Source organism: Lactuca virosa, chromosome 2 (assembly GCF_052849685.1).
Source record: "Lactuca virosa cultivar CGN04683 chromosome 2, Lactuca_virosa_CGN04683_v6, whole genome shotgun sequence".
NCBI lineage: Eukaryota > Viridiplantae > Streptophyta > Magnoliopsida > Asterales > Asteraceae > Lactuca > Lactuca virosa.
The window spans coordinates 10,983,955-10,992,393 of record NC_136427.1 but is presented as its reverse complement, the minus strand read 5'-3'; positions in this window follow the sequence as shown (position 1 = coordinate 10,992,393).

Below are 8,439 nucleotides of genomic sequence, written 5' to 3'. Positions count from 1 at the left end.
TGTAGAGGCGGTCCACAAACTTTAGGAATTTTCGCTTCAAAATGGTTTTTATTATTTCCATGCTACTATGTATTTTGGGTTTTCTTGATAGTAAAACAACACACACACTCTCTCTCTCTCTCACACACACACACATATATATGTATGTGTGTGAGAGTATATATATATATATATATATATATATATATATATATATATGCAAAGGTTCAACAAGGAACCATTTTAAACCATAGAACCAAGGAACCATTATTTTTTCAAGTTTTAGATCTTATTATTTATCGAAAAAAAATTCTAAAAATATAGAAATTCATAACTTTTTATCTTCTTTCCATTGATATCAAGTTTGATAATTTTTTTTTTACTTTTTTTATATGTTACGATTCACATTGTGTATCTACACTATACATCATTAATTTTGTATAAAATCACTGTATTAATCTACACAAATTCACAGTGTGAATCTGCACAAATTTCACATGGTGAATCTGCACATATTCACAATGTGAATTTGAACAAATTCACAGTGTGAATCTGAACATATCATTTTTTTTTTATCAAATTTGATATCAATGGATGGAGGATAAAAAGTTATGAATTTCTATATTTTTAGTTTTTTTTTATGAAAAACTTGCTCTAAAAGTTGAGAAAAAGATTGGTTCCTTGGTTCTAAGGTTTAAAATGGTTCCTTGTTGAACCCAACCCTATATATATATATATATATATATATATATATATATATATATATATATATATATATATATATATATATGTATATTTGTGTCACTTTCCAGGGCTTTCCTTGTAAGATCATTTGTGTCGCTTTCATTTAATTACAACACTATAGCCTCTCATATAATCTGGTTGATATTCACTTGATCATTTTTTGACTAAAACAATATGACGCTCACTGTGGGGACGTGTTGTTCATAATTCTCAAAAAATCATGTCTACCCAACCAACTTTATCTTCTTCCTCTATTCCTTCCCTTTCTTCTAAAAATCTCCCACCACCTCCAAACGAGCCTCCTAATCAGAAGAAAGCTTCTGATACCTCTAAGAAGAGCACCTCTCCGATCACTAGCCATAAGAATCCAAGATCCATAGGATTCCAGGATCCTTTCATTTTGATTTCCAACAAAGAACTCTTCTCCATGATGAAGATGTTAACACAATAATTGACTCAACAATAGGAGGACAACATAACATTACTCAAGGAGGTGGAAAGAATGAGAGAAGAGATCCGAAAACCTCATGAAGCAACACCCTCGATCTTTCAACCCAAGATCCTAAATTTTGATAGCATAAGGTCCTTAGGGAAGCGTCTGAAGACTGTAGATCCAACATCCGTCGTTGTTTCAACTTAGGGTGTAATCCCAACCAATCGAGCTCGTGTGATCCAGGATCATGACGAAACTTTCATTACTCCTAAAAACAAAGATGTTGGTAGCTTCTTGGAAAATAATACCCTTAATACTAACTTTATGGGTCTTGATACATGCATAAGTCCAGTCATGGATAGGGAAATTCAACGACTAAGGCATATGATCTTGAGTGTACCAGGAGTTGTTCAACCTATACCTAAAGTATCCCCTGTTAGGCACAAAATCTCGAGATTCGCTCCCTCAACAGCTAACACTAAATTTCCAAAACGCTTCCAAACTCCAAGCATGAAACCCTATGACAGAACTACAAATCCTAAAGAGCATATATCACAATACAGAGAGAGAATGGAAATTGTTCCCATTCCATCGCACCTAAAAGAGGCTTGTTTATGCAAGGGTTTTGGTTCAAACCTTATAGGAACAACCTTGATATGGATTCTCAATGTTCCTTCTTAATTTGTTACTTCTTTTGCTCATTTAGTTAACCTTTTTAATAATCAGTTCTTTTACAGCAGGACATTCGAAAGGATCACTAGTGATATTTATCGAGTAATCCAGGATCCTAAAGAGTCCCTTAGGGATTTTGTAAGCAGGTTTGGTAAGGAAGCATTGAACATTCCTAATATTGACATGGCCACTGCCATAGAAGCTTTCATGATAGACCTAAAGAAAGATTCTCCTTTCTATGAAGATCTTGTGATGACCCCATGCAAGAGAATGGATGAAGTCAGAAGTAGAACATTGAGGTTCATCAGACTAGAAGAAGAAATGAAATTTAGAAGAGGACCAACACTCCAAACTTATACGACAATCCTAATAGGAAGGTCGATTCCTCAACCCAAAGACCCTATAAACCAAAACCGTACACCAAACCTAATCATCATAGGGTTAATGCCCTTTATAATGAAGGGGATAAAGATGAATTCCCCACGATCTCTGACTATTGTTTTTCTGTGGATGTTTCAGGTCTAATCTTTACTATGCAAGATCTTGGTGAGAAAGCAAGGTGGTCAAGGAAAGGAGAAAAATTAAGTGGCTGGAAAGACAAGTCTAAATGGTGCACGTACATGGCCACGTAATACGTGGAGGTGTTTTAAAACTGAACCTCGAAATAAAAACATTAAATAGAAATAAACAATAGAATAAAAAAAAAGACTAGATCGATTGACTTTGAAAGAAATGGCATTGAAAACCAAATATGTTGAATCGTAAAGGCGTTTTTGGTATTTCTTAAAAGGAAAGGGGCATATATACAGAGCTTAACGAAATAATAAGGGCTAAAAAGTAATCAAGTGAATACTCACATTACTTGGTGTATTCCATCACTAAAGTAACATTGTGATCGACTAATTGATCCTATCATGGAAAATACTTTTACGCGCGAAAAGAGTGCTTAAAAACAACGCACGAATAGAATTAAAGTCAAATACGAGTATCATGCACGCTCCTGGATGACGTTGGCATTTATAAATCTTTTAAAATGACTGTTTATATTTTATAGTTGTTAATACTTAATTATTATACAATAAGGAGTTATTATTTAAAGAGAAAAACATAATTTAATTTTTTGTTGAATAAAATAGTTATTTTCTTAATTGAGGTTTCTAGGATTCGAAAATAGGAGAAATCTAAGTCACCGTCACTCATCAACTTCGCTGGGGGTTATTTTTTTTTTTACAATAGTAAATTAGTAATTGACAGTTTTGATCCTTGTGGTTTAAACCTACTTTTAGATTTCGTCCAGCTTTCTAAGTTCTAATATATAGTTTCCAAAAATTTCATGCATGGTCCCTTAGACTAACTCCGTGAATTTCCATTCGTTAAAGGCCTGTAAAATTACAATTATACCCCTCTTTTTGTCAAGTTTTTAGACATTACTATAAACTTTAGGGACCAATTTCATAAATATGAAATTATGCCCTAAAAGCCATCGTCTTTCCAGGGCACTTTCCGTCTCTCCCTTTTCTACAGGTTTAAGACCTCCGGCAACGACGTCGGAACCACCGTCGGCCACTCCCTCCATTATGAATCTTACATTCTACTCTCTCATGCTCAGGATTTTCTGCTAACTATCCCTATTGATGGTCTTGGCCAACATATGTCTCTTGTGGAGTACCGAACTATCCTTCGTTACCGCCTCATGATTCCCATATTCCCAATTGACGAGATATGTCCAGTTTGTCGCAAGGCATGTTTGGATACATTTGGGGAACACGCGGTTCATTGTAGAGAGCTCCCTAGTTTCAAGTATAGACATGATGTGGTTCGGGATGTTCTCTTTGATGCTTATCGGCGTGCTGGTATTTCTGTGAAGAAAGAAGCGCCAGTGAACTTTTTGACGGACCCGCAGGATGGAAGGTCCACACTTAGACCGGCTGGCATTTTGGTCTTTGGATGGATAGGAGGGAAGCATGCGTGCGTGGATCTTACTGTGGTCTCTCCTCTCGTTGGTTTGGGGAGCGGGGGTTTCACAGCTGGTCATGCCGCTTTGAAAATCGATGCGTGCAAAGTGGTAAAGCACGAGAATGCATGTCTAGCAAATCAACATGTGTTTGTTCCTTTTGCATTCGATACATTTGGTTTTTCTCACACCAGAGGCGGTGAAGCTCCTCAATAGAGTCCAACGGGTCATGCATTCTAATGTCATATCTCCTATATCCACAAATGTAGTTTTCAAAAGAATTGGTTTTGCTATCCAGAAAGGGCTAGCGGCGTAGCTTGTTGCCCGTTTGCCTTCAATCGATATGTATTGAACTATATATTTAGTTTATTATTATTCTATGAGAAAAAAAATGATAATTTTTCTATTAAATATTTTGAAGTAATTTATTATGAAAATTTCAAATGGATTATATGATTATAGAAAGTTAATATTGTTAGTGATGGTACGTGACAAATCTAAGTGAGATACAAGGAAGAATTAAAACAAAGAGTTCGTCATTTCTTAAATTTAAATATTGCCATAAAAGTGTTTTTTTTTTCTTTTTTTATGAACAGATGTAATTACGAAAAATAAGATATAACTATTAACGAGCAAGAAAAAATCCTAATTAAAATAGTTTGTAAATCTACGAATTTAACATATATGGTAAAATAATTACATGAGATATCTACAAAATTTGTTTTAAGCAAATCACTATAAAAGTATAAGAAACCGACTACAGATGATTTGAACTTAAAGATCATATATATTACTTGATTGTAGAACAAAAATCTTAACTAGAATGATTAATGGTGTAACACTAATAAGCATTAATAACAAAAAAGAAATGTTAAACTTGAGTATGTAATTGCATTCAAGATGGCTTAAATTAGAAATTTACGACCTTTATTATTTTGTTGTGATTCTAAGGATGGAATCATCCAAAAGAGTTGATAACTGTAACATTCTAAGCTTAAACTTAAAGTAGAAACTCTTAAGGTAGTTGTTTCTCCATTTCTAATCAATTAAGATTTTAGATGTTTAAATCATTTCTCAATTCTGATTTAGATGATGGAATTCATGTTTTGATGAAGTTTTATGTTGGTTTTTAAGTCTCTAATATCAATCTAATGAGGAATGTTCATATCCTTGGCTATTAATGGAGTTATAAAGCTTTAAAGGTGGATTCTAAATCCCAGCTTCATGATTTCATTTAAGTTTAAACTTTGACAAAAAAATCATTTATGCATTGATTTTAGTAATTAGTCATTTTAAGGTTGCAATACGCATATGAGTTTATTTATAACATCAATGATGAAAATTGTGGATGAAAACTCAAACTAGTGATAATTTTCAAGTTTTATAACATATAAAATGGAGTTTTTGAAATGATCACTTTAATCCATGATTCAATCTTGTTATTGACGATATAAGAGTGTTAATCATGTGGAATTAAGTTAGAAAGTGGCTTAATCATTAAAAATGGTGTTTGGGGTGTTAAAATTGGATTAGCAAAGTAGGTTGTTGTTTTTGGCCAAGTGTGATATGTCATTCACACGGGTTGTGTGAATCCTTTGCAAATTCATACGAGATATGTGCCATATTGAATCCAACCTTAAAGTACATTGACACTTGCTTTTAGAGCTTCATGAAGTCATTCGATCACATCCATTGTTGCCTTAGGGATAAGTAATGAGAAGTTAGGAATTAATGTGAAAAGCTTGTATTAAGTTAAAAGTATAAAGTTTATTAGATTAAACATTTTTTCCTTTTTTATACATTGAATTATGTATCAATACATGAATTTGTCTAGATTAAGTTATGTAGAAAGAAAGGCTATCATTTTGGATTGAATGAGTAAATGATAGTTTGACCCTTATGATGAACATATAAGAGGATTAATAAAGTACATACCTATAACATATGGACTACGAATCTCTCATATATCTTGTTCATGTTATTGTGGTTCTAGTGTTTTTAGAGTCACCTTTGGGACCTCATTCGACAACTTTGACCATTCATAAGGCGTTTGAAGAAGCTTCCTTCATTCTAAATTCTCACCTAGTGTAATAGTTGGAGCAACTAAAGCTTTCCCAAGTGAATCGAGTTAAATCTATAGAAATTACTAGTGGATCGCGTATGATTGGTTACTATTAATAACTCATAATATTTGTTATTCATTAGGTGATAGTTAACTCTTGATTATGTTGGAGTTATGCCCACCAACATAACAAATTAGTGACATAATAAATATATAGCACTATTATAGTTGTACAAATGGCTAACTACAAAACAAGAAATAAACGTAATCAATGACTATTTTTTTATTCATCAAACATTGACGAATAATTAAAAAAATAAAAAGAGAATGCTTTATTTATAACAAATCCAAAGACTAATTATTGGGAATAGTTTAATGAGTATAAGTATGTGATAATTATACTAAATAGAAGGATTCTATAGCTAAGACTTTTCTCAGTGTAACATCATGTTTCCTGTCATTTCTTATTTCAAGGTTGTGGGCCGGAAGTCGATTGTGTAAAGGTTGTAGACCTTAAGGAGGTAATGTTTAGACCTTTTGGAAGGAGGCAATAATGCTTGCGAGATCTTAACATTTGAATTACGTTTTGTGTCGAAGGGTAGAAAATGGAAAGTTATAGGCTGGGGTCTTGCATGAGATATTGTAACGCTCTAAAAATTCCAACCACTTTAAACTTTTCAAAAACAACCCAATTTCATTAAATTATTACAAAAAGGTTTTCTATACATTTATTATCAGAGTATTCCCAGAACTATATCATAAAACATAAACATGAGGAGCGGTACGATCACGCCTTTGCCTTGACACGGTCTCCTGAAGTACCTGAAACGTTAAACCACAACTGTAAGCCCGAAAGCTTAGTGAGATACCCCCAAAATACCAACCACATATACCATACACATAACATATCATAACATAACAGAACAGCCATGCGCTTCGGGTCTACTGTGTGACTGGTCCGCCGCACCGGGCCTACAGTCCACCTGGTCCACCCTCCGAGTCTTACCATATACATCGAGTCCACAGTGTGATTGGTCCGCCCGCACCGGGCCTTCAATCCACCTGGTCCACTCTCTGAGTCTACAGTATGACTGGTCCGCCCGCACCGGGCCTTCAGTCGGCCTGGTCCATTCTCCGAGCCTCGGCACGTCTGGTCTGCCCTCTTGGGGCCTACAGTCTATCCGGACCGCTCGTTGGGCCTTCGGAATAACCGGTCCGCCCTGGGTATGTTGGCCTACAACACAAAGCAGGACCCGCCTCAACCCAATCCCAGTCCAACAACCATGTGCACATAAACATATAATCATATATCAATTCACAACTAATCAAACCGATCTTAGCAGATCACATACATAGCACATCCCTACCAGGATTCCGACCTAACCGATCACTAGCATAGCATCATCCTATAAACCAGGATACCGACCCTAACCAGGTCTCTAACATACACCATCCTAACTACCAAGATGCAAACATAACAAAGCAATAGCATAACAAAAGACTACCCGGATTCCCATCCGATAAAGGGTCGGCCTTGGTGCCTTAGACCCTGTTGATATAGTGAGGATAACTCACCTCGCAACTGCTGACTGAAAAGATAAGATCACGCTGCTCCAACCTCCGACACGAACTCCACCACTGATCAATACCAAAAGTCTGAACTCAATAAATACCAATAATTACCAAAATACCCCTGGAAGTCAACTGGTCAACTATTGGTCAAAGTCAAAGTCCTCAGTCAAAGTCAACCTTCCTGACTGACTCTACTCGCCGAGTCAACCCGCTGACTCGTCGAGTCCCTATACTCGGAAACTCCCAATCCACGACTCAACTCGCCGAGTCGCCCCAAGACTCGCCGAGTCCAACCAACTCTGAGTCACTTCCTGCTCAACTCACCGAGTCGTCCCTCGACTCACCGATTCACCGCTCAACCAAAAAGGTTAGGACTTTACGACCAGACTCACCGAGTCCAAGAACAGACTCGCCGAGTCCAAGGCAATCTTCAACAGACTCGCCGAGTTGTTCTTCCAACTCGTCAAGTTCCTGCCTATCTTCATCTAACTCGCCGAGTTCACCCATGGAACTCGCCGAGTCTCTTCAGTTCTCATTCCATACAGAGGCTTTCCAAGTCATGCAGGGGCTCAAATCCCTAGATCTACCCTTCTACAAGCCATTCCTCACGTAAAGTGGCAAACTTTACGTGAACTCTAGGAGCTATGAGCCCAAAATGCTCTAGGGTTAAGGCTAAGGACAAAAGAGCTTCACCAACAACTCTTATACAGGAACTTTATGACATATAGGACCATCACAAGCTTAGATCTGAAGTAGCATCCTCAGATCCAAGCTTCTATCTCGAATTAGATCTCATATAAGTCACCATACATGAATCCATGAAGAAATAGCTTAAGGAAATGGTTCCTTACCCCTGAAATGAGCCCAACCAACTGTAGATTTCTGATCTCCCCAAGCTTCCTAATACAAGCCTCCAACCTTCAAGCTTCAAGCACCAAAGATCCTCCTCCAAGCTCTAATTCACTCAATAATGGGGTCTCCTCACGAATTAGGGTTTTCTGGATCTCTAATGAGCAGCAAAGA